The following is an 8,424-nucleotide window of genomic DNA, read 5'->3' as shown; positions in this document are numbered from 1 at the left end:
ACCATCTGGGCGCGGAGCATTTCTGTCTTTAAGTTTCGTTATCGCCAGTGCATCCTCCTTACGAGCGAAAGGAGAAGTGATTCCAACATTTATGTAGTTAATGCCCATTTGTCTGCGTAGGTCTATGTGGTGGTGTTAGTGGTGTGAAGGGTCATCGTCTGGCAGTGGCTCGTTAAGCAGGTATCCTGCTGAGCATCTCCAGCCGTGTGTCATTGTACCGTTTTATCGCTTTAATATTCGCATTAGTGTTGGTGTTTTTACTCTCTCAGTTTCTATTTTGAGGAGCTCTCCCCATATGTTATTCTTTAAGTTGGTCCTGACAAAATTGTCCCAACGGTCCTGCCTTGTTTTTTTATAATTCGTTCTTGTATCGATGTTTGGTTTCAAGGTATTGTTGCAGCCTGACATCTTTTCTTGTGTTCTTTTTGCTCGTTGGTAGTATCGTCTTTTTTCTCGTGAATCCTTCGTTAGTTCTGTTAATAATGTCGACTAAGGTTCACTTTGATTACGTATGTCATTGATTTGTGGGATTGCAGCGATTTGAGCTCTCTGCGGTAGATCAGTTAATATGTATGCTCTGTAATCAATACTTTATCGGATGGTGTGCAAGGGGGATACTTCTATAACATCTTTTAGTGTCTGCCAGTTTGCTCTGTTCAGCAGCAGTCGCGGGTGTTTTTGAGTGAATATGTTTGTGTTTATGTGTGTAGCAGTGTGTACAATTATTGCATTGTGATCACTGTGTGTAGCTCTGTTATCACTGCCAGTCGATGATATATGTAACAGATGTTCCGTTTGCTAATGACATGTCTATGTTACTGGTACCTCCGGCATTTCCACGGTATGTCTGTGCTTGCCCTGCCTTACTGAGCACAAAAGGGCTGCACTCATTTACGACGTCCGTTATTATTTGTCCTTTGGAATCTGACCTATCAGCATGCCAGAATGCTGAATGTGCGTTAATGTCCGCGAGGATGTATAGTTTTTTGCCCTGGGTTCAAATGGCTCAGAGCACTATGGGACTTAACATCTGAGGTCATCAGTCCCCTAGAACTTTAAACTACTTAAACCTAACTAACCTAAGGACATCACACACATCCATGCCCGAGGCAGGATTCGAACCTGCGACCGTAGCAGTCACGCGGTTCCAGACTGAAGCGCCTAGAACTGCATGGCCACCACGGCCGGCTTTTGCCCTAGAACAAACCTGTTATTTATCTAATTGAGTTTGCAAGAGCTTGAATGTGATATGAGTACTGTGCGTATAATGACTTGAGCATCATGATCCCCTTCCCTGTGTAATTTCTGCTATTAAAAAGTGTTCAGTACATAGTTGTGTCATTTTTGTCACTGTAATTCGTATGTGTGTTTCAACGATTGCTGCTTTGGCGGCCTTTAACCCTGTTATTGTCCGCCCCAACATCTGAATGGTCAGCGCGTTGGAATGCCACGCACGGGGGCCCGGGTTCATTTCTCGGCCGAGGCGCGAGATATTCTCCCCTCAGGGAATGGGTGTTGTGCTGTCCGCATCATCATTTCATCCCCATTGTCTACGCGCAAGTCGCCCAATGTGGCGTCGCACTCAATAAGACTTGCACTTGGCGGCCGATCTTCCCGACTGGCAACTCCCGGCCACTAACGCCGTACGCTCATTTACATTTCCATACCCTGTTATTGTCATATGTTTGTTGGTAGACCAGTCATGCATGTAGGGTTCCTGTAAACAAGCGACATCCGCCTCTACCTCGTCCATCAACTTATTTAGTTCTGTACAGACCATTCAACTTCTCATACAGTTCAATTTTACGATCTTCACGACGGGGGATATCTTATGTATGCGTAGTTCTTGGATCTAATTTCTTTAAATTCAAACTGAAAACTCCCGTGTGCTTTCACTAAGTGATTGTACACGCTGTTTAGGTCCAAACACTCTCCCCTCCGTGTGAATACCACCCAAGTAGTCACCAGACCTCTCGTTTGCTGGAAATTGGAAATTTGTGGGAAGGGCTTATGGGACCAAACTACTGAGGTCATCAGTCCCTAAGCTTACGCACTACTTAATGTAACTTAAACTAACTTACGCTAAGGACAACACACACACCCATGCCCGAGGGAGGACTCGAACCTCCAACGGGGGGAGCCGCGCGGACCGTGACAAGGCGCCCAAGACCGCGTGGCTACCACGTGCGGCAGCTTTCAATTATCAGTGAGGTTTTCTGTTCGTAGGAACATGCAATCAGTCTGTTCCATAGTTAGGTAACATATTTTCGTCCCTACTGGGTGGTTAAGTAACGTTACTAACTGTAGGGCAGTTTGAAATACATCTCTGTTTTCGAGTCTGCTTAAGCGTAGATTCTCCCCAAGGTCCCTGTAGTCAACTGTTGTTCCTTAATCGTATTCCTGGTTGCTGTTCGAATCTTGCGATGTGTAGATTTGCTCATATGTGTTTGTTGTTAATGCTGCTGTGGCAGTCGCGTTTCCCTTGGTCATTTCTTCTCTGTTGTTTGTCCTGTAATAGGTCGCGTTTGTTGTCTGGGTTTGCTATCGGAGTATCTGTAGCACGTCTGTTTATTTTTGCTGCTTGTTGATGGGTATGCCGTGCATGAGTTTTTGGTTTGTCTGATATGTTTATGGTTTCGGGATGTTGCTTGTCGCCGGCCGGGGTGGCCGAGCGGTTCTAGGCGCTACAGTGTGGAACCGCGCGACCGCTACGGTGGCAGGTTCGAATCCTGCCTCGGGCATGGATGTGTGTGATGTCCTTAGGTTAGTTAGGTTTAAGTAGTTCTAAGTTCTACGGGACTGATGACTTCAAGTTAAGTTCCACAGTGCTCAGAGCCATTTGAACCATTTTTTGTTGCTTGTCACTTATAGTTTTTGTATTTGTGTCGTCACATTCTTATTTGTCTGTTTGTATTGTAGGAGTCTTGGTTTATGTGCAATCTGTACTTTGTGATGCCGCATCCGGATTTCGTTGTTGATGGTTCAACATGGTTCAGATGGCTCCAATCACTATGGGACTTAACATCCGAGGTCATCAGTCCCCTAGACTTAGAACTACTTAAACCTAACTAATCTAAGGACATCACACACACCCATTCCCCAGGCAGGATTCGAAACTGCGGCCGTAACAGCAGCGCGGTTCCGGACAGAAGCGCTTAGAACCGCTCGGCCACAGCTACCGGCGTTGTTGATGATACTGTGTTTATTTTTGTATGCTTGTCTTAATTGTTTCGTTCATTTGTTTTGAATCTTATTGTGCTACTTGTTATTCTGATGTTTGGTGTGTGTCATACTCAGGCTGTAAATGTGTATGAATGTCTCCCAGATGCCTTGATGTATTTGCATGTTGTCTGATTTATGTGATTTCGTTGATCTCTCGTTGTCCCTGCAGACTGCTTCGTCTTCCAGCTCCTCCATTCTTAGAATAATCGCAGTCTGGAAGGACGCCCAGTTAAACATGTCATGTTTAATCTGCCTATCTATACAGATGTCACCTTGTATACATGCGTCCTCAATATAGCCTGTGATATGAAGCTATTTGTTTATTGTACGTAATGATATTGGTGGCACTGTCTCGATGTCTGGGTCAGTGGTTTACAGTAGCCCCATTTTTGCCCCCATGGTACCTCATGCTGTCATGCTCTTGTTCTGGTGCACGGTAATTTGTGTTTACACCTACTGTTGTGATAGGGGAGTGATGTGTCTCCCATGTAATCTTGTACCTTCTCAGTGAACATTGTTGACATCGTATTCTGTCTGCTGAGTTTGCCTTTCATATAGCCGTTTATGTGTTGTTCATTGTGGTCCCCCTTCTTTATCGCAGACTGTGATTCGGTATTTTCATGGGATGCAGCCAGTGGTTGCCTCTTCCTGACAGTCTTCCTTTTTGTGTCCCAGCTTTTGCACGTTTTCCACTCACCTGCTTCTTGTCACAACGTTTAGGTGGATGTCCAGCAGCTCAGACATTTCTGTACAGTTACATATTCTTTAATGGTCAGTTCTTCAAACTTTATATAGACCCTGTCTCTTTGGAGTATCAGTAGGCGAACCCTGGGAGAGACTTCAACTATGTAAACTGTACGTGACCCATTTAGTCCTGTCTCGCATTTTATTGATACTTCTTCGTTAATTTCTTCCTTTTAAATGTGTTCACTCACGTTTATCTCGTACATTTATTCTAGGAAGTCCTTATCTGTCATGTAGTAGGTATCTGATAGATGATGGAAGTATTCTAAGTTTTCTGGATTCAAATGGTTCAAATGGCTCTGAGTACTATGGGACTTAATTTCTGAGGTCATCAGTCCCCTAGAACATAGAACTTCTTAAATCTAACTAACCTAAGGACATCACACACATCCATGCCCGAGGCAGGATTCGAACCTGCGACCGTAGCGGTCGCGCGGTTCCAGACTGCAGCGCCTAGAACCGCTCGGCCACCCCGACCGGATTTTCTGGGTTCCTGGTATTTGATATTGTTTAGTTGTGCAGTTATCGTTATGATTTTTCTTTTTTTTTCTCCTGTGTCTCTGCTTCCAGAATTACTGTATTTCCTGTCGACCTGATGGCCTTGATTTTGATCTATCTTTTCTGTGGTTGATAGTCTTCGTAGGGTTTCTCCTAAAGCCTTTGCATCTTGATTGTATGCAGATTTGAAGAAAAGAACACTTGTTTGTTTGCGTTTAGCTTAGTCAGTGCATTTTTGAACCTTAGGTTTTGGTTTAAATGTTGCGCCGGTTCTCTTATTCAAAGTCTGTTATTTCTGCGTCTAGGCGGCGGATTCTGTCTTACGCATCTGGGGCACTAGCAGCAGCCGGTTCTTTCCGCAGTCTGTGAAGTAATTCAAATATTGTGTTCCTCCAGGCTGTAATGAAGAATGTATCCCGGACCTGCCCCATTTGGAGCTATACACACGGTGTCCTAATGCCATGTGGCATCCAGCTTTCTGTGCAAGACCGAAAGAGTTCTGGGAACATGCTCCCGCACTTTATTTCATTTTCAATGAGTAGTTCATATTTTAAGTTACTTTGTTGATCTGTTCCTTAGGTTTTAAGGAGCAGTGTATAACTTGGGAAAATTCATCCTTCCGTTGCGTCTTTCAATACAAAAGAGGTGACAAGCTGAATAGCGATAAGGTGTGAGTGGAAACTTGGCTGCCAGTAAGGTTGCTTGTTACGCTGCTTCCAGGAAACAATTCCTGATGCTTCTGGCTGAAACGTGGGTAAGATGTTGCCCTTAATTGGTCATACGGTTGCGGTGAGATTAGTAACGTCTACTCGCCTGATGCAACAGCATGAGCCGGCCGTGGTGGCCGAGCGGTTCTAGGCGCTTCAGCCCGGAACCGCGCTGCTGCTACGGTCGCAGGTTCGAATCCTGCCTCGGGCATGGATGTGTGTGATGTCCTTAGGTTAGTTAGGTTTAAGTAGTTCTAAGTTCTAGGGGACTGATGACCTAAGATGTTTAGTCCCTTAGTGCTCAGAGCCATTTGAACCAATTGAGCCAACAGCATGACATGCGTGTGCAGCTTCCTTGGACTACAGACACCAAGACTGATACACGGGTGCCACAACACGGCCAACGTGATGGGGCATCTCTAAAGGAACAGTCAGTCTCTCACAGACGCACAGTACGCTTAAGCTGACTTTCAGATAATGACACAAATTGCTTTTGTCGATGTCATCTTCAAATGTCTAAAACGTTTATTAATTTAGCACAATTCTGTAAACAGTAGAGCACTCCTTTGGTAAAACAAATACAGTTGTTAGTGACTCACGATTTTACGTGCTGTTTGTGGTTGAACAACGTTGAACAACAAAAATGGGGTAAGAGTTTGAAACTATTAAAAAATTAGGTATAAGATATAGGGGCAGTCGAGTTATATAGGCCTACAGTAAGTACGAGCACTTAGAGGGAGCAGCAGCCATGGAAGACCAAGAGACGAGTAATCGGATTAAAAAGGACGTATCCCAGCGATGAAGTTTCCCTTATACTTGTAAAATTACCTTAGGCTCCTGTAGACCATCACAAGTAAGTGTAGACAACGGTATATTTCCCATTAGCTTTGGTCAGTTAAGATCGTACTCACGTTACCTATACATTAGATGTATTGCATACCCATAGAACTTTACCTCAAATCGACCGCTTTGTTTACGTTTGCGATCAGTTTCTTACTACACTTCCCTAGAAACCGGAAGCGGTAAACCGTCTAGATTTTAGAAATTGAGTAAGGCTATATAAAGGGCCGCGTAATCTACGGAACATTTTTGTTCTACATAGTAATCCTCGTGCCTGTTACTTAATAATGAAAGGTATTTATAGCAAAATTGAAATTTTCGATGTTTGATTTAGGTTTTATTCTAAAACTGTTGATTTTCAACGTGAAACAGAGGGACGTTGTTGTGCAAATAAAAGAACACAGATTTATCATAAAGCAGCAAAAAACGCAATTCCGTAAAAAGCAAAACAAGATAAAACTTAAACGACACCACGAAACAAAAATATATCTAATATCGCTTCATTACATTGTAGAGTTTGTATAAAACATGTTTTTGCTATTCATAAACAACTTTCGTATTCAGCAATTATGGCAGGAAACTCTTGCCCTTGATCATGATGAAGGACGTTCTAGTGAGTACAAAATAACAACAGTAATTATGCAGATTTTTTTATGTTTTCTCATTTAAACTGTACTTGCATCAAAATTAATTGCTTTAGTTACATAAAGCGCAGAAGTTAGCGTTCAACTAATTTTTATAGCTTATAAAATGCAATTTATGTTCTGTAAGGATATAATGGACTAACAATGTCCTCTAATTACGTGCAAAACAGACAACCAAACAAAAAACGACATTAAAACACCGGCTCCCAGTTACTCTCTTATACATTCGTTTCTGTTCCTTTGCCAATCAGTGCTACCAATACTACATGTAATCCTACCATTTACTACGCGATTTATGTGTTGTACAAAACTATTGAAACGTAGTTCGGCGAGGACACTGCTATCCTCAGTGAAAGTGAGGAAACATTACGGGATCTCTTGAATGGAATCAACAGTCCGATGAGTGCAGAATGCGGACTGAGAGTAAAAAACGAAGGAAGTAATGAGTAGCAGCAGAAATAAGATTACCGACAGACGTAACATGGAATTTGAGGCTAACGTAGTAGAGGATGTGAAGGAAGTCTGCTACCTTGGAGGGAAAATAATATATGACGGCGAAGCAAGGAAGATTTAAGAAACAGAACTGTGCAGGCGAAGGGGGCATTCTTCTCTGAAGGAAATCTGCTAGTATCAAACGTAGACTTAATTTTAGGAATAAATTTTTGAGAATATTCAAAGGAGCACAGCATTATATCTGAGTGAACCATTGCCTATGGTGACACCGGAGAAGAAAAGATCGGAAAGCTCTTGAGAGTGGTGGTACACAAGGACACTGAGAATTAAATGGACTGATAAAATAAGATATAAGGAATTTCTCCTCAGAACAAGCGAGGAATATGTAGGTAACACTGAAAGAACAGAATGATATAACATGTGTTAAGACATAAGAGCCATAAAATGCAAAAAACTTCTGTGGAAGATGGAGATTGGTATCTGTTCAACAAATAATGTAGCATATAGTGGGTAATTGTTTTCCTGAGATGAAGAGGTTGGACCGGGTAAAGACGTCGTGGTGGGCTGATGAAACCAAACAGATGACTGAGGGCCCACAAAAAAATGGTTCCACAGTTCGGCGGACGTTTAAGCTCTATGTAAGTGTTAGTGATAGATAAGAGTAGAAATTCAGACAACTGGTATATTAACGGAGGTGCCTTGTATACGGGCTTGCAGTTAGTAGAAATTTGGTTTAAATCCCAGTCCAACAGTCCTTACTGCTAACACGCCAACTAATCAAGTTGAATGTCGTAAAGGTTCTGTCAGAAAGGCTAATTCCGTCCGTTGCCTATGTGAAATTTTAAGCTTATGTTCCATCTCATATTGCGTTATTCTTGACAGGTAGGGCATAAGATTACAAGAAAATCTCAAGTGGTATTACTAACGAAGTGGCAACAGCCTTGCCGCAGTGGATACAACGGTTCGCGTCAGATCACCGAAGTTAAGCACTGTCGGGCGTGTCAAACACTTGGATGGGTGACCATCGAGGAAACCATGTGCTGTTGCCATTTTTCGGGCTGCATTCAGCCTCGTGATGTAAATTGTGGAGCTACTCGACCGAGTAGTAGCGACTCCGGTCAAAGAAAACCATCGTAACGACCGGGAGAGCGGTGTGCTGACCACACGCCCCTCCTATCCGCATCCTGAGCTTAGTATGACACAGCGGTTCGATGGTCCCGATGGGCAACTTTTGGCCTGAAGACAGAGTGCTTTTTTTTTATTACTAGCAAAAATGAAGGATTCTTTCTCAGGACACCAGAGTCACACTACAGATA

General features: G+C 43.1%; 1 pseudogene; it reads left to right on the top strand.

Moving 5' to 3' along the window:
* Positions 1 to 8,039: 8,039 nt before the first annotated feature.
* LOC126185598 (5S ribosomal RNA) lies at positions 8,040 to 8,157 on the top strand (annotated as a pseudogene).
* Positions 8,158 to 8,424: the final 267 nt, after the last annotated feature.

The sequence above is a fragment of the Schistocerca cancellata genome, chromosome 4, assembly GCF_023864275.1.
Source record: "Schistocerca cancellata isolate TAMUIC-IGC-003103 chromosome 4, iqSchCanc2.1, whole genome shotgun sequence".
In the NCBI taxonomy this organism is placed as follows: domain Eukaryota; kingdom Metazoa; phylum Arthropoda; class Insecta; order Orthoptera; family Acrididae; genus Schistocerca; species Schistocerca cancellata.
The sequence above is the reverse complement of the archived record's forward strand: the minus strand, read 5'-3'. Positions and strand labels throughout refer to the sequence as shown.